General features: G+C 43.8%; 1 long non-coding RNA gene across 1 annotated transcript in view; it reads right to left on the bottom strand.

Annotated features, from left to right (window-relative positions):
- Window positions 1-2,876: 2,876 nt before the first annotated feature.
- Window positions 2,877-21,612, bottom strand: part of LOC138526305 (uncharacterized) — a 47,111-nt gene continuing 28,375 nt past the window's right edge. Inside the window, exon 3 of the long non-coding RNA XR_011283549.1 lies at window positions 2,877-8,023. This is a non-coding gene — a long non-coding RNA (uncharacterized lncRNA). The remainder of the gene's footprint in view (window positions 8,024-21,612) is intronic.

The following is a 21,612-nucleotide window of genomic DNA, read 5'->3' as shown; positions in this document are numbered from 1 at the left end:
TAATATCAAATGTGTGCATCCCAGTGTACAGTGTATACATTTCAGTATATAATGTACACATCTCAACATATGATATATACATATCAGCATATAATGTATGTATCTTAGAATGCAGCATATATATTTATGAGTCTTGAATGATGTCCAATCGGACCTCAGATGCCTTGCGTCTGACTTAAAGAGCTCATGGTTCGGGTGTTAAGGAAGGGGCATAAAGCTGAAAAGTGAGGCTGTGTTGTCCTACGAGATGGCAGAATTCTGACTGCAAGGGGACAGCGGAGTGGGCCATCACATCATAAAGCTGAGAGTAGAGCTCTGTCAGAAGCGCCTGTCCTCTTACTGAGAGAGGCAACACTGTTGAAACCTTGTGCCTTGCTTTAAACATTTTTCACTGGTCAGTGCAATTTTGGACAGTAATATTGCAAAAAAAGCATATTCTTTCAATGCATTTATTACACCAGCACAATTGTCTATTGTTAATAGGACATACTATTAGCAATAGGGCAAGCATTGCCCTGGTCCCAGAAAAATACATTGAAAGAATATGTATTTGCACTGATCTCATTTTTTTCCCTAGTGTGAATACTGTGTAAAATTGAATTTCCAACAGAATAATGTTTCTGGAATCAGTCCCCTCTTTGGTGTGAAATGTCTACTATCTTAAGAGTGTGACTGTCTTACAGCAGCACTGGAATGACATTGTCGAGTTTTAGACAGCATGGAAGAGGTGTATGCTCATACAAACATAATTACCGCATGTTTCGTGTGTTTGTTGGCTATGAGCACACTTTCAACATATAACTTGATAGACTATAATATACGTGCGTGATTAAATTATTGCATTATTGAATTAAATACATTTGGCATACAAGATCAGTTTTGGCAAAAAGAAAACAAATATCAGAAAATGAGAATTATTGCAGATGGTGTAGAGTAAAAGTGCAAAAAGAAACGTTGAACCATTGTATAATTGAATGTCCAAAACTTAATGATCTGCGAAAGAAACATTTCTCCAGAATGACTTCCGAGTTACTTCCTATGAAACACTCGGAAGCTTGGCGGTGGCTATTTTCGACTATGAAATTGTCGGTACAAATTGTCATTGTTCAATTTTTGGATGAATTATTTAAATCCGAAGTCTGTTGAATAATATCAATGAAACATAGAGATTGATGCTGAACGGTAAAGTTACTGTATTATGGTGTATATATGATGTGGTAAGCTCAAATTTGATATATGAATTTATCAGAAAATCAAAGCAAAAGAATATTAGCAATTCTCTATAACGTATAGATATATTGGTTTTAAGATGTATAAGAATATGCAAAATGTAATGATGATATCTGATTTTATTGTAACATTTGAATGGTTCAATGAATTGAACTAGCCAAATAAAAAATAAAAAAATACATTTCTAAAATGACACACATATTAAAATGTATCCATCTTGTAGAGCGCAGAAAAGTAGAAAAGATTAATTCAAGGGGTAAGGGGGTGGCTGCAGTAATGAAGCGTCATATTGGAAATTGAAATTCCCCAAAATAATATTCCCTGTTAGAAAGGCCACGATATACTTGGTAGGCACAGGTGTGTAAGTGGCAAATGTGTTACCTATGAAAACGGGAATATATGTAGCAGAATGCCTATACTTCTTCCCATTTCAATCATGCAGTTAAATATAGTTGCTCAAAATGTTTGCTAAATCAACTTTGTAAAGTAATCATCAACGAAGTCCCAAACTTATGCAAATACGGTGTTCCATTCATTACTGTGTATGGAAAAACAACCTGGGATGGTAGGATAAGAAGGTTTATTTTCTTGTATAGAAAAGGGTCTGGTATGTTTATCATCTGTATCAATATCCATGCAACACGCGGCAGGCGACGCACAATGGCAGAGTCAACATTGGCATCAGGATGTGATCTTAGTGGCATGAAATTGACTCGGGTAACACAACCACACGTTTGAAAACTCCTGCAGTGCACACAAACCAGGTCGCCACTCAAGAGCATTTTTTTCTGTGACTAAAGTTGCAAACTGGGAAGACTCGGAATGAGTAACTTGGGACGTTTTATACAAAATGAAGTGCAATCCCAAACGTCAAGGGCCAATCCACTGAGGAAACCATATTGTCAACTGATCACATAGTGACATTCAATACTCAGGGCAAGTTATATTTTTGTGCTTTTTCGAAGACATCACGAACCCCAGTGTATAAATCATTTTTCCCGAATTTAAACTGGGTCTGGGTTTACGTGAGCTTGTGCACGCCAAAAGAAATACTTCTTGTACCTGCACTGCACACAGTTCACCATAGATTATTACGGCATGGGTTTATGGGAGCTGTAATCTAAAACATCTGGAGAGCCAAGGCTTGCAGATGCCCATCAGTGATCCCTGCCCTTCAGAGGTCAGAGTCATTGAAGATCCTGATGACACCGCAGAGGTGTTTGCAGAAGTTCTGCTGACAGCACGGACTGCACACTGTCAGATGGCTTTTTACAAGTTCTAGCGATTTATTCCCGGCGCCCAGTCCTGCACGAGAACAGTTCTTTCATTGCACATTTTCTGTGTTGGAGTTTACCATAAACCCGTTTAATCGGCACATTTATCTTTCCGCTAAACTTTACTACCTGAGAGACTTTTTCATCTCCGCTGCCGGAGACAGGATGGTGAACTTTGTTTTATGTGCTGTAAAACGATGTATTGGATTTGTGATGGTCTCAGGCACCCAGTTTGTCAGAAGAAATGTGATACTGAGCCAAGAATGGGGGAAAAGATGATTTCAGCAAATCCAATGTACAGGAAATCCATTTCACTAGCATGTTTATTTTTATTTATTTATTTTTATATTTGTAAAGCGACTGGCAGCCCAGAGGCATCGCAGCGCTGTTTCAAGAATGTGACTTAGTTACATGGGTGAGGGTAAGAACAAAGGATCATAGGATGTACATTGTTACAGGCAGTGATACACAGCTCATGCGTTACACATTTTAACAGGCAGAGTTAGCAATGGTTATGAGCTTGCATGTTGGCGTGAGGAGCAGATGGCTAAACGAACAGCAGGGTTTTTAATGTTTTTCTGAAAGCATGTTCAGTTCATCATTCTTGAACCCAGTGAGTTGGCTCTGCCGCAGCAACAAGGAGCATTTACTGAATGTTTCCATTCCGAACAGAGTGGAGTCTGCATCACCCAAATGACTGTAACTCCAGTCTTCTTTCTGCTCGCTATCCCCTTAAAACTGATGATTGATGCATTTCTAACATGCAGAAATAACTCTCTTGCAAAATGATTTGATAGTACATTTGAGCATGACTCCTTTTATGTTAATGCAACAGGGTTTCATGTTTGCCAACCCAAGAAAACAAAACGTGCAAGCAGCCAAGCTTCATTCGTAATTAGCAAAAATGTATGTATGTTTCGAAAGAAGAAAATGCAATACAAAATACATGCTGACATAATTTTTAAGCGATCTGGTGAATCTGTCACCATAGCTCATTATTGTCACCTCTTCATTGTGCTAAACCGTACCTGCCTTTCTGTAGGCCACGTTTTATCATTTTAAAAGTGTTCAGGGATGTAATATGATCTTACCTAAAGTTGCAACAGGGTTTCCAGCCAAAGGGTAGAACAAACTCTCTGAAGTGGTCGATGTGGCAGAGAAGTCAATAAATTCAAGGAATGCTGGCCATGAGTACAGTTAATTTCCACATTTACCCACAGAGAACACTCCACTCTACTGGAAACTATACACTTTAATGTAAAATCACACATAAAATATCTATTATGTCAAATAAGTACTTAGGTTAACACTACACAGAGTAAAACACAGTCACAGTGTATGCATGAAAACAGTAATGGTCAGTAAAGACCCCAATGGCTCCAGGACTAAGGGCCTGATCACGAGTGGGGCGGTGTCCCAGCTGGGAGACCGCCCAACTTTATTAGCGTTAGCGTCCACCCGTCCGGCGGTATTATTGCCAGATCATGGGTTGGGCACTAACTGGTAGTGCCCATTTCCCATTGGGTCCATTGGAGGTTTTTCACCGCAATTACTGTGTGGTAATCCTGCCGGCAGTAATTGCACCAAAATTGGGCATTTTTCCAGCATGTTTACTCCCTGCTCTTAGCTGGAGGTAAACACGCCAGGCTCGAGATTGGGCGGACCCTTAAATGCGATGTTACCACTGTTACTGCTGCATTTAAGAGCTACCGCCCAAATCCGTGATCATACCTTTCACCTCTGGCTTTTTGCTGGAGGTAAAAGTCCCACTTACCGCCCAACTCATGGTAAGGCCAGCCCTGAAATGTGGCGGTAATAGCGTTACCACCGCATTTAAGGGCCAACGCCCAACTCATGATGTGGCTGTAAATGTTTTGCCAACTACCTGATGGTAGACACAATAAAAGGCAAAGGGGTAGGGAAGAAAAGGGAAACCTAAACAACAATAAAAATACATTTATCAAGTGATAATCAGGACCCAAAATGCCATACAAGTCATGTCATAATATTACCATGAAGCTCTAGTACATATTAACATGAATATTACAAATGTTGTCACATGCATTACATGTGTGGCCCACAAGGGAGGACAAGGAGTTGGTACTTTACCTGACAATCCCAGAGTGTCACCAAAAGCTAGGGTCTTAGTACCAGACCCATAAAGTAGCATTACAATCCTAGAAATCGATACAGTAATAATTAGCAGTTAAACAATGTAGCTTTAACCATGTTCATTGACAAGAGGCTGATGCAGAACTTTAAACATGCATTTAAAATGTGTGGTGCAAGTTAATGTTCTAGTTCTTTGTTCTAAATTCTAGGTCCAGTGCGGGACAGAACAAATGCCAGTGTTCAGGAAAGTATGCTTAACAGTCATTTAGGTGGTGTTTTCAAAGTCAGTAAAAGTTCCCCCAGGAAATAATGGGGCAAAGACTGTAGTAGGCACAGCAATGATTATGGGGAAGAGACAGGTGCATCTGCTTTTTCTCCCACAGGTGCAGAGAAGGCAGCAAACAAACTACCAAGAGAATGCCAAGGGGTACCCTTTTGAAATGTTACAGTTGGAGGTTCAATAGTTGGAAACACCCCGAAGAAAGGAAGCAAAGCAGAAATCATGTTGATGGAACACTATAGCAAAACACAGTGGAAGGGGACCTGAAGAAACCCATAACCACAGACTCAGGGTACCCCCGAGGGCACATTTAAAAGAAATGATCCCTAGCCCAAGCCCCAGAGGTAAGTACTCACTGGACTAGTTTTGGAGAACATGCCACAGGAACAAAAAAACGAATCCAGTGTGTAAAGGTGTTCGGTTTCAGGTTGAGTTACAGGATCTGGTCATCTCGGGTACTGAACCCCAGCCAGGGGTGAAAGTAACAGACATGAATGCACAAGATAGATGGAGAACCCCGACCAAACAGATCTGGATGGCTCAAAGGGTAAGGAGGGGCAGTCAGCCAGCAGAAAATGTTACCCTAATGGAATCAACAGTGAAGGCACCGAGGATAACCCGGACTAACAGCAGAAGTAGGGTATTGATGTCCCACAACCATTGTGATCGATGGAAGCTTCCAACCTTGAGATGACCAGGAGAGTAATTCAAGAAGGTGGCAGAAACATGACCTTGAATATGATCCCAGCATGGGACATCCAGCCCACCTTGTTAGGAGGCCCAGGGGAGGATAAAGTACAGACGAGGAACCAGAGCTAAAGATAAAGGCACGAGGCACAGCATTATGGCCAAACACAGTGCTAATATTGCAGCAGTAAAGCTTTGTGGCAAAAATGCAGGTAAGAAGCAGAATCAACGAAAGGTCAGCACATCCCCTAAATAAATCCATTCACTTATGAGCTGGCCTAAGCCATGCCTCCATTAAGACAAAAATGCAGGCACACAAAGGTTTTGGCAGCCAGCCAATCTTGATGGCCCTGATAAATGGCAAATACTCAGGTCCAGCCACACACTTTGTGTATTTTTCTGTTTAGGGTTAGGAACCAGAGGTGGCTGCCTATATGTAGCTCTGGAGATTTCCCAGTAGTCCTTGTCACCCTGTATCTCTTTTTTGAGGTAACCTATTTTATTTTCAAATGTTCTCATAGGAAAAGGGTTGGGCTTGCTGAAAATGTGTAATATTGGGCCTCGTTGAACATTATTTCCAGGTTATCTTTTATTTTGCAGTTCACCCCTGCTGGGAACCAGTCTAATCCAATCCAGACCACTATAAAGGTTGTAGAGCTGGGCTGCCCAGGTTTGCACAATGGCCATGTTTGACCTGCTTGGTGTTTTCACAGACAACAAAAAGACCTAAAAACAAATGGCTGATAGCAGGACCGTAAGTAAAATACATTAGTACCCCAATGGCTACCAAAAGGCACATTGGGCTACTAATGTTGTAAAATTGACTACACCAGTGTTGAAGCCAAAACTAAATTACATGTACCACCAGCCTACTCTACAAAATCAATACATGGTGATATAATGGCCATAGGGCCAGAATGGTGTGCTTAAAAAGCACCTGTAGGGATAGCTGGGGGAATATGAATAGCGGAGGGCTTGGGGTTGAGTTACAGGGGTTTATTAGCTTAGTATGCACATGTTTAGTGTGGGCTTGTTATGCTTGAGCTAAAACATGGCGCTGGTGCGCTGTGTATTCTGGGGGCACTCAGAGCCATAATGGATATTTACTTCATGCCTCAGTGAAAAGCTGTACTCATTTTGCTGAGAGCTGAATTTACTTTGCTGAAGAAAACATGCTTTCCAAACCTGGTATGCAGTCAAGGACATTCTGCTGGGAAAGCTGGCTTTGTTATGTCTTGTTATGAGTTATGGGATTGTTTTCTGTGGCTCTTGTTCTTAGAGGAGGGAAGCGCTTTGCTCCTTGAGGTTACTGTCGGTTGACCCTGCTGGCAACCAACGGTTGCCCATCAATGCGCAAGTGCATTGCCAGAAGGTTCAAGAAATGACCACCCCTTTTTGAGGAGTGCATATATGCGGACCCCCTCAACGGTCAGACGGGACAAGTACAAAGACCTCAGTCAGAAGGGGGACGCCTTTGTCCGGCATACCTGTTGGCAGTTGTGCTCTCGGCCTGGCTGTTATCGGAGTCTTCCAGCTGCTTCTGGCGAGATGAGGGATTCAGTTACCCCCACGGTGATGTATTTTCTTTTAAATTCTCTGTCTTTTCTGTGATTTATTTCTGTGTTATCACTTGTTGCTTCCAAGCTTTGAATAAATAGCCGTATAAGTGCTCATTATTTTCTAAGCGTGTGTGTGGTTTTAAGTCATTGCGTTGTCTACCTGCGTTTAAAGTAATGGCTCTGCAATTGCGCTGGTGATTAATGACTGTCTGTGCACTCTGGGCGAGCAATACAGGGCTTTATACAGAAATACAAAAATACAGACATATGCACAGGTAATAGGTTGCCAGTGCAACCATCACACACATAATGGAAATTGCACAGAGTTCAGATGCCGAGCATGTTTTGAAAATTGTATTATTTAGGGTAATATTCCATTTGATTGAATTTGCACCAAACTTAATAACAAATGTACATTAACATACTAACTCATTGAATCCCAATGAACAAACTTAATCCTGTATCCTTTACATTAAGTGCAAATTAGTTATATGGAACTGTTCTGAATCCAGATTTAAAATAATTGTGACTCTGTTTCCATGGAGTTCTGAAACGTGCAGCATGAGCTTGTGCGACAAACTGAAATATGCGAGAAATAAAGACAAGCTATTGTGTGCGCAAGAAATACAGGAAGAGATGTATCTTATTGCTTTCCAACAGTAAGATCACTTGGGTTCCAGTGGTAAGATCTGGATGGGAGGTATTCTCTTTTGAGTGGCAGCAAGAGGTAATATAAGGACTTCAGTGGGTGTAGGCTAGGCAGACATTCAGAAACATCCAGAGAGAGGGACATTCTGGGAGATCCTCGAATGCTGGGTTGAGACGGGTTATCTGGAAGAGTCCAGTGCTGGCAGACTTCCTGGGGTCATGGCAATCCTTACCTGTGGGCAAACAGACAGAGGGTGATGCTACAGTTCCAGTAAAGCCAAGAAAATTGCTGTCTCTAGGTAATACAGGTAAAAGGTGAGGGGGTTGGAGTGTGCCTGTCAAGCAATTAGACAGGGAATAGATCATTTCATGTGTAATATTAAAATTGTATGTGTTTTCAAATTTACATGAAAGTATCTGCAGTTTTGATCTTTCTCTCTCTCTCAAAGTGCATTTCTTACCAAGTTTCTTGCGTGCAAGGTTGGATGGTAAGATTATGCACAGCTGGTTCTGTTAATTTCTGCGAACACTCTAATGAAAAGCATTTTGCTTTCTCATGTCCAAGTAACTTGTATCACATTATGTAACTGTCTGAACAGATTTAGATTTTAACATTATATAAAAACCAAAAGGTTTGAAAACAAACTGGGTTACGCTCTTATTATGTAACTGCATTTTTATAGCACATAGACTAAGGTCCAACAGGGGATAGGTTTATTTTACCCTAGGCAGTAATTCATATTGCCACATGTGGTAAAATCTGAAGTAGATTGTTTTCTGATATGTGAGTTTTAGGAGTGCCAGACGTGCAAGTGTATACAATTATTTGTTTATGATATTATCTATATATTTTGCATTTTGTCCATCAGGGAATACAGCAGCATTGTATATAAAATGATGTGAGGTGGCAATACTAATTACACCACTGAATGTACCAAGTCCAGTACCTGGTTGCAATGAGTGACCCTGGTAAAAAGAACACTTCTGTAACACGATGGTATACATCAGGGATACATGCCATTTCCTTGCCTCCCCTGGACTCCCTTGATCCGAGGGAAGCAGAGAAAGCACAGAACTCTACTTGCAGGAATGCACAGCTTCCAGACAGTGCAGGTGCTGCAAGCTTGATACTTTCTGTGAACCACAGATTTTGCACTGTAAAGGCCGAAGGAAAAGGAATGCAGGGGGTTTACATAGCAACAACTTGTAGCTGGGTAGATAGCAACTATGTGGTGTATTCCTCGTCAAGTTTCTGTGTGACATCATAGACAAGTCAGGCTTCAATCGTGCTGTATAGCACATGTTACCTGGAACCCAACGGTGGAATGTATGCCTGTGGTTGATAGCCACCCATTTATATCTGTATACATGCCATGGAAATAATGTTCTTTCTACAGGCTAGTTGTGACATCACAACTGACCTGTAATGAGAAAATGACATCGTAACTGCTCTGTAATCAATTATTACGATGTGGTTGTGAAGTCACAATGTCTGCTGCTTGAGCCATCACAGAGCAAATGTCTAGCCGTCTCTGCAGCGCTAAATTAAAGTGTGATAAACTTTTTTAATTCTCTGGTTGTAAAATAGTGGCCTTTGACACTTTACATCCATTAATTGACGAAGTAGAGTTTATGGTAGAATGTTTAATGGGTGTACTGCTGGAGTTTAACATAGGTGAGCAAGAATCTGCATGTTGTTACTTATTTTTAAGCACAAACTGAAAACGTTTTTTTGATGCATTTTATTAAACTGCTTAAACTATTTTTCTGCAACACATTAGGAGCTGTATTTTTGCTTTTTTAAAAATCCAAACAGATTGCACATGGATTATATGGATCAGCAAATGGAAGATCACTTACATGAGATTAAGAAAGAGGCCAGGATTTAAAAGGGATAACAGTGTGTGGCCATATATTATAAGGAATAACATACCCCTTACAGTATGTATAATTACTATTGTGTCACTTTACAATTTGTGAACTTATAAAGGAACTTCACCTTTTTACTTTAGATTATTTTATTTGATGTTTTAAAGCTAGCTCGAGAGCAATAAAGGGCTCTATAGGGTGTTGGTAGCCATAGTGTGGGCTAGCATCTTTCAACAAATGTGTAGTACTGTCAGATGCGGTCTGTGTGCAGGTCTGTGCATAATTTGGGATTAGACCCTTGTCCGGTGTTGCTGAAAAACCTAGGTTTTGAGAGATTTGGGAAATTGGAGAATTGTTGTGACATTCCGAGCCGATACAAGGATCAAGTTCTAGAGTGTGGTATTGTGACAAGGGAAGCATTGTTTGGGGGTTGTCTCTTTTTGGACATGTTGTAATTCCAGGTGATTGGTGTATTTGCTGTGCGAGGAGCATCTTCCACCAGATATGAGCAGCTTAGCCAACATGTATGCTGTTGTGCACCTCGTGACTGCTTGCTTTGTAGGTGTCTTGAACATTAATCCTGGCCTGAAGAGGAAGCCAACGTAGCTCACATAAGATGTGGGTGTTTTGGTCAAATTTTTGTGCACCTGTAATAGAAAGTGCTGAAATGCTGGACTGGTTTTAAGGGAGCCAAATAAGTGGGAATGAGCCACATCGGGAGGGTATTTCCCCTATTGATGTGCAAGACCACAAGATTCTGCTCTACAGTCCATAGATCCTGTGGCAGGATGAAGAATTTGACTTTGCGAATGGTGGCAATTTGGAGCCAGGCCATTTGGGCCTTCTTGGCTGTATGTTTCTGGAAGGACAGGCTGCTGTGAATGGTGAAGCCTTTGGATGATGAATCCGAGAGTTGCATGTCACATCCTCCCAGGCATATTTCATTGGGCCAATTTTGGATAAGTTGTTGTTTAGCGAGAGGGCCAATGAAGGCAATTCAGTTTTGTATGGATTAAATTTAAGGTAGGCATTCGACATCCTGGGATGGATGGTGGCTAAGTACTCTCAGACACTACTGATGTCTTGTGGACATTTTACTCTCATGTTCAACTGAGTATCATCCATGTGTCGATGGGTAGCTATATTTGAATCTTTGAGACGTGTGTCCAGAGGCTCCATGTAAAGGTAAAAAAAAGAATTGGTGTGAGGATTGACCCATATGGGACTCCAGAGGACACTGGGAGTTGGCCAGAATGTGACATGCCTATTGGATGGCCTGGTGTCTGCCCGAGAGTTAGGAGTTAAATCAATTCAGGACAGTGTCAGGGAATCCCATCCTTTCAGTGAGAATGGAGAGAAGGATGCTGTGGTCAATGGTGTTTGATGCAGCCAATAGGTCGTGATGACCAGGAGGCATGAGTCACCCTTATCCATGATTCGGAGGGTATCATCCACCAACTAGATGGTGGCTGTCTCTGTGCTACACTTGGGACAGAACCCCAACTGATAGACATTAGGAACGTGTATTTGTTCAATTCTAGCGAGTAGTTGTGTAGTGATAACATTTTCCAGCATTTTGCCAACAGGAGGTTTGTAATGGGCCAGTAGGTGGCCGGGTAATCTGGGATTTTAGTCTGCATTTTCAATAGAGGTAGTAAGTGAGCAGTATTGAGGGTGACCATGCATGACCATTCAGTGAGGGAAGTGTTAATGATGCTGAACAGGGGTGTTGCTAGGTTTGGAAAAGACCCGGGGCTACGCTGCTGTCAGAAATGTCAGGACTGGGGGCTAGCTAGACTTTTGGGTGTAGCTCCTGAGATTCTATCCGGGGCTACAACCAAAAGACCAGGGGCTATAGCCCCCTTAGACCCCCTCTAGCAACGCCTCTGATGCTGAAACATGCCTGGACTGAATCTTAGCTTGTAGCTCACCAATTCTCTGTCTCCTGGAGCAACAACACCTCTCAACTCACCCCTTTCACTGTTGGTGTTCCACAATGCTCTGTCTTGTGTCTGCTTCTCTTTACGCTCTACACCTCTGCTCTTGGGCCACTAGTCTCCTCCTTTGGGTTCTTGTGCCAACTCTTCACATATGACACCCGGGTCTTCTTCCCTTTTGCTGAATTCTCCTCTGATCTCTCTAACAAAATGTCCATCTTTCTCTCTGCTGTTAAATATTGGATAACATTGCATTCTCTGATATTAAACTATACCAGAACAGAGGTGTTTTTCTTCCCTACAAAAAGCTCTCTCTCATCTCTTCCTCTGCCTATCCAATTCCAACCTGACACTCTCCCCTGCTCTTCCTCAGCTCGAAACCTTGTTGTCATATGTGATCCTTCTCACACCTTCTCTCCTTTCATCTCCAAATTGGAAAAGCTGCTCACCTCAAACTCCTAATTATTAAGAAAATCAGGCACCTCCTTTCTTTGAACACTGTCAAGCATCGTTTAACCACTCTTGTCTTCTCTAAACTGGACTACTGTGCCAGCATCCTTTTTGGTCAACGCAATTATACTTTCGGTCCTCGCAACAAAATAATTAACTTTGCTACTAGGACTCTCTTTGAAATCCCTCACTTCATACCTACTTCCTCGTACTGTCACCAGGCTGGATGGCTGATTATGAGAAACATGGCTAGATTTGAATTTCTTCTCCTGTTTCACAAATATATCCACGGTAAGGCACCAGTGCATTTATCCTTCTCTATCCAACTCTACAAGCCTTCTCGTAATCTCCACTCTGCTTCCTCAACTACCCTTGTGGCTCCTCACCCTCCCTCTGCGTTCTCTTTCTTCTGCTTCTTCTCTCTTCTTGCTCCACTTGTATGGAAATCTCTTACCCCCTTACAACGAGAAACAGTCAACACAGATTTGTTAAAAACCAAACTAAAAGCCTACCTCCTCGACCTCTGAGTTACCCTCGTAACCTACCTCGCATCTGCCTGCTACCTTCATCTTTCCCTCAGCTTTAATCTGTCTCCATCCCTCACTTCCTCTGCCTCCACTCTAGCACTTTACCCATCATGGTCACATCCAGAGCACAGCTGGTTATTCCACCTACATGCAATTAGAAATGTCAAATGTTCATTTTCCTTAATCTATGTGTGTCCAGTTATGCAATTATGTGTTATATGACTGTTCCATTTACTCCCCTTCACAACCTGTGCAGAATGTTCCTCAAACCCCACCCCATTGTAAGAAAGTCACTGCTTCCAATCAAATCTGATTTCTTATCCATTGCACGTTCTTTTGTGATCAAAAGTGAATTGTTCCCAATGTACATAAATAAATATAATACATAATTATTATTTAAAAGTCTCTTAATTTCCAGGCACATTAATTGTTAAACAATGGGAGCTGGGATGATATTTAAGGGAAATGTGTAGAACCCAGGGGTACACCTATATTCAATAAAAATCAAGGCTAATTATTTAGTCAAGTAGTATAGAAATGTAGGCACTTTGAAGGTAATTTGAGGTGCGGGGGGGAGAAACTCAACCAGGACAGGACGCATGCGCGTTCATACGTCATCTGTTTTAACGTTAACCATGCATGTACATTGCTTACGTCATGAGTTTGACGCTAACCAGTCAGGGTCATCCTAAGAATGGTACACATGCACACTACTTCCGGATACTGCTGCGCATGGACGCTTTTGCGTCACTGTGCAGCCAGTACTTAAACAGAAGGGCACCATGGTGGAATCACATCCTCGTTTGGTGGATGTGATCCACCGTGATGACCCTCAAGTCTTCAGACCTAGTTCCACAAGTAAGTCATTCTACCCGTTTATGAATCTTTGGACGAGACATTCTCTACTAAGTCATTTCATGTATTCCTTTCTTTTCTTCTTTTGATCTTCTAGTTGAATTCTGTTCAACCACGCACCTTTTTTACGAAATAGTATTTCCGAAGACGCCCGATAACTGGATCCCTCAACTGGGGTGGTTATTACCTGCGATTCAAAGAGTAACTACATTTTTTTACATGTAAGTTGCTTCTTGTTAATAGAGTACTCCTTTAAACTAACATCTTTAGCTGGTACCCATTCCTTACTATCTGTAATTTTTGAACTTTTTAGCTGTACCCTAGAGAATGAAGATTCTTAGATGGCCATAGTAGCCTGCACACTGGGAATTACTACAACCTCTTCCTACTTCATTATTTTTCTCATCATCCTACCATGGATGGTAAGTTATCTTCTTACCCCTGTGCTATATTGCCCCTACTGAGTGCAGCAATATCTTTCAACCAACATATCTACTGTAGGACCATTTCCGGAAAATACACTCTAATCAAACCACCAAAACCTTTATTGAAAAGGATGTATTAGACAACAAATGAGTTATTGAGTACTTTTTGTTCAATGAAACACTGACATGTTGGATATATGTAAGTTTCGATAAGATATTTGTCTTCATAGGACCCAGTAGACTCTAGAATTTGAATTATTGATCATTAAAGAATGTTTTGAGTTATTTGTGTAAATTTGCAACAGATGTTTGTATTTAATATGCTAATATATATATTTCTTTGTCTTTGTAGAAACTTGATGAAATTAGCTATTGCCCCTGAAGAAGAGTGAAAGACTTGAAACGCGTTGGGCTGTACTATACACATTAAAAATAATAAATTGAATTTTTGATATAAATTTTCCTTGTGAATTTGTCATTTAAATTGGACCTACTGTTATTAATCACTATTTGTAAAATGCTTTGCAAATTATTAGCAAAATCTCTTTACTATCTGATATAATTATTGATCTATATTTACAGATATCAGACAGTGTGCAGGGGACGGGAGTTCCCTAATTTTTGGGAACAACCACTTTTTTCCAGCCGGCATGATATTGTCAGAGTAGGAAGTATGTTTGTGGGAGATTATTATTATAGGAGGTCTGGAGGAGAGAGAGGAGAACATGTTGCCCAGAAGGGCAGTGTGGATGCTGGGGTGCAGTCGGGATAATACTGTTTGAGGTTTATTTAATGAGCTCTCAGATTTTGTCTATTATTTCAATAGAAAAAGTGTGTATACTGTCTACTGTCATATTTTCCTTGAGTTGCTGATACCTGAGTGCCGGGTGAGGATTTGGTACAGTGATTTACCACTTCAAAGAGGGCTTTGCTCCTGGTAAAGGCTGCCATAATGACGGTGGAGTAAGCAGCATAGTCTTTGGTAATGTGACACCCAAGGTTGTCACAAACAGATTTGAGGTTGGTGAGATCTCCACGGCTACAGTTTTTGTGCCACTGAATCTATAGTTCACTGATTGAGCATTTATTGGAGGCGAGCTTGGAGGTGTTCAAAAGGGCAGATGTTTTTAGTCTTAGTGCAGCCAGTTATTAGGGGGGGGGCATGTGTGTTTATCTGTTCCATAAATTAGTTGTTGAATAACACTAGAAGTACCAAGGCATTCCCTATGGTGTGGAAGTCTGCAAAGTTTGGATCTAGCTCATTGACTGGGAAGGTTTTGAATGAGCAGCACTGAGTGAGGGGGCGTTTAGCAGCAACTTCAAATGGGGATCACCAGGGGTCACAACTGTGACTCCTGCCAACTCCTGGGCAACCCATGACTCTGCATCTGCGACCCCTAGTTAAGGAGCCACAGAAGCAGAGAGAAAGAGAGAAACCATAAGTAAAGAGGGCTCTCATCCAAGAGCCCTCTTTACATTCATTTTATGTAGTGGCTACATTATTGTTTTCATCTGTCCTGCCAGTTTCGAATTTAGCTGAGCCTAGTGGCTGCATTGTTGTTTTCATCTGTCCTGCTAATTTCAAATATAGCTGTGAACAGTGGTTGGACTGTTGTTTTCTTCTATCCTGCTAGTTTCAAAGGTAGCTGTGCCCAGTGGCTGCATTGTATTTTCATCTGTCCTGCTAGTTTCTAATTTAGCTGTGCCCAGTGGCTGCACTTTTGTTTTCATCTGCCCTGATGTTCCTGTCTTGTTTCATCTCTTCTGCTTGCACCCCCCCTGTTTTCATCCCCAGTGTCCCCACCGCCCCTCCACTCTTCCCTCATTCCCCACCCACCGCCCCCTCTCAATCTCTCTCCTCTTCCCCATCACCTATGGTGCTCTCCATTTCTATTATCTTCTCCACTGTTTCTCTATCGACTACCCTACCCTTCTCACTAAGTCTGGTAGGAAGAAATTCAAAAAGGACATCCTGGTCTCCAACCCAGGCCTCCCTGTCGCTGATACCTACACCAGTGCTTCCTCCAGACAGACCATCACTGACATCCTGTTTGTCGTTCCTTAGCCTGACCTATGGACTCTTCTTATGGTCTCTGTGCTCTCTTCTCACTCTTCCTCTCCCATTAATGGTGGCACCTGGTGGGATGCCCTCTTGGCTTCCTTCCACTTCTCTAAGATCATTATCAATGTTTACCTCAATGGCACCATCTTGGTCCAAGTCCATCAAGCCAACCTCCTGCTCTTCGATAGAAGCTTCCCGCCCCTGATCAGTTTCCTTTCCTCTCCCGCTATCTCTTCTCTTCTTACTTTGGTGTCCTTGCTTCCACCCTCTGCCACTACTCTGGCGGCCTCTTCCTCCTCCTTGGCTAATTTTCCCTCTCCTCCTACCTCCTCTGCCCTCCCTCGGGCTCCTTCTACACCTCTGCAGGGAGTAACTCTGATTTGTACCCCTCCCCAGAAGTCTTTCAAGGATGGCAACCTTCTCCAACACGCCACTCTTAACTCTCGCTCAGTTGTCAAACACTCATTTGACATCTGCTGTCACCTGGAAGAACTCGACCTGGAGGTCCTTGGTCTCACCGAGATGTGGTTCACGGACAGCTCTGTCACATGCTTCAACACTCTCCTTCCTGATGGCTGCAAGATCTTCTTTGCTCCCAGATCCAACCATTCGGTGGGGGTGTAGCCTTGATCTTCCCGGAGTGGATATCTGCCTCGATCATTCCTATGCAGGCCTACTCCTCCTTTGAATGCCTGGTCTGTAGGCATTCTCTCTCTCCTGGCCACTCACTTACAGTGGCTACTATCTACTGACCACCTGGTCAGATCTCCCCCTTCCTCTCACAGTGGGCAGACCTCTCTTCCTCCCTCCTGCCCTCAACCACTCAACTCCTCCTCCTTGGAGACTTCAACATCCACCTGGATGCTTCCTGTCCCACCACAGGACTCTTTTGCAACCTTTGCAACTCTCTTTTTCTCTCTGTCTCTATTCTTCCCTCTAGCCCGATTCCCTCTGCAGGGCACAGTCTCAATTTTCTGATCTCCTCAAACCTCCCCCTCTCTAACCGTCTCACCACTCTTCTCTCCTGGAGTGACCACTTTCTCCTCTCCTCTCATCTCTCTCTCTACCCCTATGGCCAAGCCTACCCTCTCACTGCCACCCACCTTCTCAGTCATTAGACCCATGAAGCATGTGTCAGTTGAGGCTTTTGCAGCTTCTTTCTCTCCCCCTCCTGCACCTCTGGCTGACTCACAGCCTGACACAGCCCTTGCCAAGCTCCACTCTGCTATCTCTGATACTCTCGATGCACTTGCCCCTGTCATGAGGATCTGGATGAAGCCTAAAGCCAAGTGCAACTCCTGGCACAACTCAGATCTCATCAAACTTAAACACAAGTGTAGGGTGGCTTAGAGGAAATGGTTGGCATCTTGTACATCCTCTGACAAACAGGCCTGCCGCCTGCTCCAAAGGCAATACCGGCTCTCTATCCTCACTAAGAAGAGAGTTCACATACAAGCCTGTGTTTCTGCAGCATCTAAAAACTCGGTCAAACTCTTTAAAATCGACAAGGAGCTGGCCAATCCTGCTGCAGTCTCTACCTCTCCTGTTACATCCCGGGCCCTCTGTACGGCTCTGGCTTCTCACTTCATCTCTAAAACCCAGGGCATCCTGTCCACCCTCTCATCTTCTCCTGCTTCTCCCTCTAGTCTCTCCTCCTCCTCCAGCCCCACTGTAGCAATACCCTCCTTTCTCTGCCTTTCCACTCTTCTCCCCTGACAAGGTTTCTAGACAAGTCCGATCTATGAAAACCTCATCAAAACAGGTTCTTCCCTGTTCTTCCAAAAGCATCAGGAACCACATTGACACTCTTGCTCCAGCCTTAGCTGACTTCTACAACCACTCTTTCGTCTCTGGAACCTTCCCCTCTTCCCTAAAGCACTCTCCTGTGCACCCTCTTCTCAAGAAACCCTCAGCCGACCCCTCCCTTCAGGTTAACTATTGCCTGATCTCTATCATTCCTTTCCTGGGCAAACCCCTGGAAAAGCTGGCCATCTCCCAGCATAATCTTCCCACTGAATCTGTTGGTTGTCTCCATGACCATCAGTCTGGCTTCAGAGCAGCCAGAAGCACTGAAACTAATCTCCTGAACATCCGTGAATACCTGCTCTCTAGCATTGACTCTAATCTCCCCTCTGTCCTCATCCTACTTGATCGCTCCTCTGCCTTTGACACTGTCAACCATGCCATCCTGCTCAACTGGCTCTGTTATAACCTGGGTATCACCGATCAGGCTCTGGCCTGACTTGTTTCCTCTGTGACCGACCCTCCCAGGTCTGACTTGGGTCCTTCCTCTCCTCCATCTCCCTCTCCACCTATGGTGTTCCCCAGGGGTCTAACCTTTCAAATTAGCTGTTGAACCAATACCTGGCACCTCTATCCCACTGCATTGCTTCTCTCTGCTCCAACTTCCACTGCTATGCATATGACACCCAGCTTGTTTTCAGGCTCCCTTCTGCCGCCTCTTCTCCCTCTCTCATCCCGGATTGTCTGTCTGTAATTCAAGAGTGGTGCACGGCCAATGATCTCTGCCTGAATGCCAGCAAGACGGAGATCCTCCTCATCGGCACACCTGCACCCCTCTTTCCCATCACTCTCTGGTCAGCCTCCCTTGGCCCTCTTCCTGTTCCCACATGTGAGGCTAAGAACCTCGGGTTTATCGTCGAATCCACACTCTACTTCTCCCCTTACATTTCCGACGTCTCGAAGAAGTCAAACTACCAACTGCACCTCCTCAGAGATATTCTTCCTTTCCTCTCCTTCCCCCAGAAGCACACTGTCTCTAGAGCTCTGGTTCTCTCTAGGCTTGACTACTGTAACAGCCTCTTTTTAAATCTGCCCAACTCTACTCGCCGACCTCTGCAACTCATCAGAAAAGGACTGCGAGACTTGTCCTTGGCCTCAAGTGCTGGGATGGTATCTCTCCAGCACTGAAATCTCTCCATTGGCTCGAAGTGGCTGCAAGGATCAAGTTCAAGAACCTTTGCATTGTCCGCAAGGCCTTCTGGGGCCTGGGATCAAAATATCTCCAGCTTTCATGTCCGAAGTATCTTCCTACTCGAGCTCTTCGCTCCTCCACCTCCAACTCCTTGAGGATCAGTCGCTTTTCCAAGCAACGAGCTGGGGGCAGATCTCTCCCTTCGGCTGGTGCCTGCCTCTGGAACAGCCTCCCTACCTCTCTGAAACTTTAGCAGAACCATCTGCGGTTCCGGAAGCTGCTCAAGACTTTCCTCTTTGCTTCTGCCTTCTCTCTTCCTCTCCCTGCTGATCTCCTCTCTGAAACTGCACTGGCTACCTGGCTACCCTCTGAACCACAGGCCTAGGTCCCTGCCCTCCCAGTTACACAACTGCACTGCCTCCTGTCAACCCTGCACTTGGGGCTGTATCTGCAACCCTACAGTCCCCCTACCTGCACTGTCGAACACTTCCTGTCTGCAATTAAATATTGCACTGCCACCTGCTGGCCGTACTTCTTGATTTGTTTTGCTTTTGTCTCGCTGTTTTGATCCTATGTCCTGCACTTGCTCCTCCTCCCCTTCCGCCAGCACTTCTCCCCTTTCCTCGCTCTTGCACTTGCGCGATCTAAATGTCACTGGGCCTAGTAAGATCATTGTCTTGTCCCCCCTTGTTCCCCTCCCCTGCCTCATCGAGCCTTTAAACACTTGGGTATAGGTGCGCTATAAATAAAATATATCATACTTTGAAGTAAGACATTATTTTTGTTACAGAAAATCGTAACAGAAATAATGTCTTTATGAAGTCAAAATTGAATTACTACAAAATGAAATCCCAACCCCCACAGCATATGGAAGGCTCTGACTCCCCTGCTCTATGCATGACTGGAACCAGAGCTGGGTCATTGCATGCATTGAGCATGGGAGCCAGCGAGGCCAGGCCTGCCTGCAGAAGAGTTCCTCTGAGCAGCAGTGGATTTGGATAAAGGTAAGACATTGTTTTTTTAAATATGTGCTCATGTATGCATGAAAGGGTGTGTTTGTGTGTGTGTGTGTGTGTGTATGTATATGTATTTGATGTAATATGTGTGAGTGGGGATGTCAGCTGGGTCAACGAGCTGTATATGAGGGCATGTCCGCCAGAGTCTGAGGGAGCTGTGTTTGAGGGAAAATCAGGGGTGTCAGTAAACTGTGTATGCAGGCTTATTGGGGGTGTCTGGGCTATGATGTGACATCTAGGGTGAGAGGAGCTGTGCATGAGGGCATGTCGGGAGTTTGAGTGAGTTGTGTATGAGGGTATGCCAGCCGGAGTATGAGGGAGCTGTGTTTGAGGGCAAATTAGGGGTGTCAGTAAGCTGTGTATGCAGGCTTATTAGGGGTGTCTGGGCTGTGTGGTGATGTCTAGGGTGGGAGGAGCTGTGTAGGAGGGTATGACAGGGGTTTGAGTGAGTTGTGTACGAGGGAATAACTGCAGTCTCTGGGGGAGCGGTGTAGGAGGAGATGGCTGGAGGGTCTGAGGAGTTGTTCAGGTTTATTATTTGATTTCTGCACTTGTACTGAGCCCACAATTTGACAATATCCCGGGAAAGGCGTGGCATGTGGCCGAGGATGCAGGCTATCCACTGTGCTCCCTGGATATTCTTGTAGTTTAAATCATGCACAAGTTTTAATGTTTTCAAAACACTATTGGAAATATGCTCTCTTGGCTTTTTGTTTGTGTTGATTTTAAGAAAGGGAAATGCCATTTGTCCTGTGCAAATTGTATGGTTATGCAAAGCCAATTGAATAAAATGTGCATATTTCACTTTGATGTGCTAATTTTTTGTGACATCACCTCCAATTTCATATGTTAATGAGTTCCCCCATTTTCTTTTTTAGGATGTGACCCCTGTTTCTTATTGTGGAATAACATTTTTACAGGGCATCTATAATAAGTATGCATGATAAGTGTTATTACCTGTCTAGACTGATATTTGGGTGCAGTCAATATAGCCATGTCTTACTGCTTCATGACATATTCTTCTGGTCATCTACAATGAAGTAAACATCATAAGTCCACAAGGCCTTCTGGGGCCTGGGGCCTCAATAACTTGAACTCTCTCTTCCTAAATACCTTCCTTCTCGAGCTCTTTGCACAACAGCCTCCAATTCCCTCAGGGTCAGTTGCTTCTCCAAGCAACGAGTTGGTGGTAGATCTCTTTCTTTGGCTGGTGCCTCCCTCTGGAACAGCCTCCCTACCTCCCCGAAGCTTGAGGAGAATCATCTTCGGTTCCGTAAGCACCACAAAACCTTTCTCCTTGCATCTGCTTTTTCTCCTCCTCTCCCTTGCTGATTTCCTGGCTGACACTGAACCTGCACTGGTTACCTGGCCACCCTCTGATCTCGGGCCCAGGTCCACTCCCCCGCCAGTCGCACTCCTGCACTGCCCTCCTGGCAACCCCCGCACTTGGTGACTGTTTTCTGTATCCCTACTGTCTCACTTCCAGCACTTGACATCAGACGTCTGCACTTACCCTCTCACTTGCCACCTGCTGCCGCACTTTTACTTATTGTTTCTTTATTGTCTTATCCCATGTACTGCATTGTCCTCTCCCCCTTCCCCCGCACTTCTCCTCCTTCCCCTCCCCATGCACTTGCACGATCTGAATGACACCTGCCCTAGTAGGATTGTTGTCGGTCTTCACTCTGTTCCCCCTCCCTTGCCTCGTCGTTCCTTGAAACACTTGTGTATAGGTTCGTTATAAAT

The sequence above is a fragment of the Ambystoma mexicanum genome, chromosome 7p (genome assembly GCF_040938575.1).
Source record: "Ambystoma mexicanum isolate Mex_15411 chromosome 7p, UKY_AmexF1_1, whole genome shotgun sequence".
Lineage (NCBI taxonomy): Eukaryota > Metazoa > Chordata > Amphibia > Caudata > Ambystomatidae > Ambystoma > Ambystoma mexicanum.
This window is presented reverse-complemented; position numbering and strand designations above follow the sequence as displayed.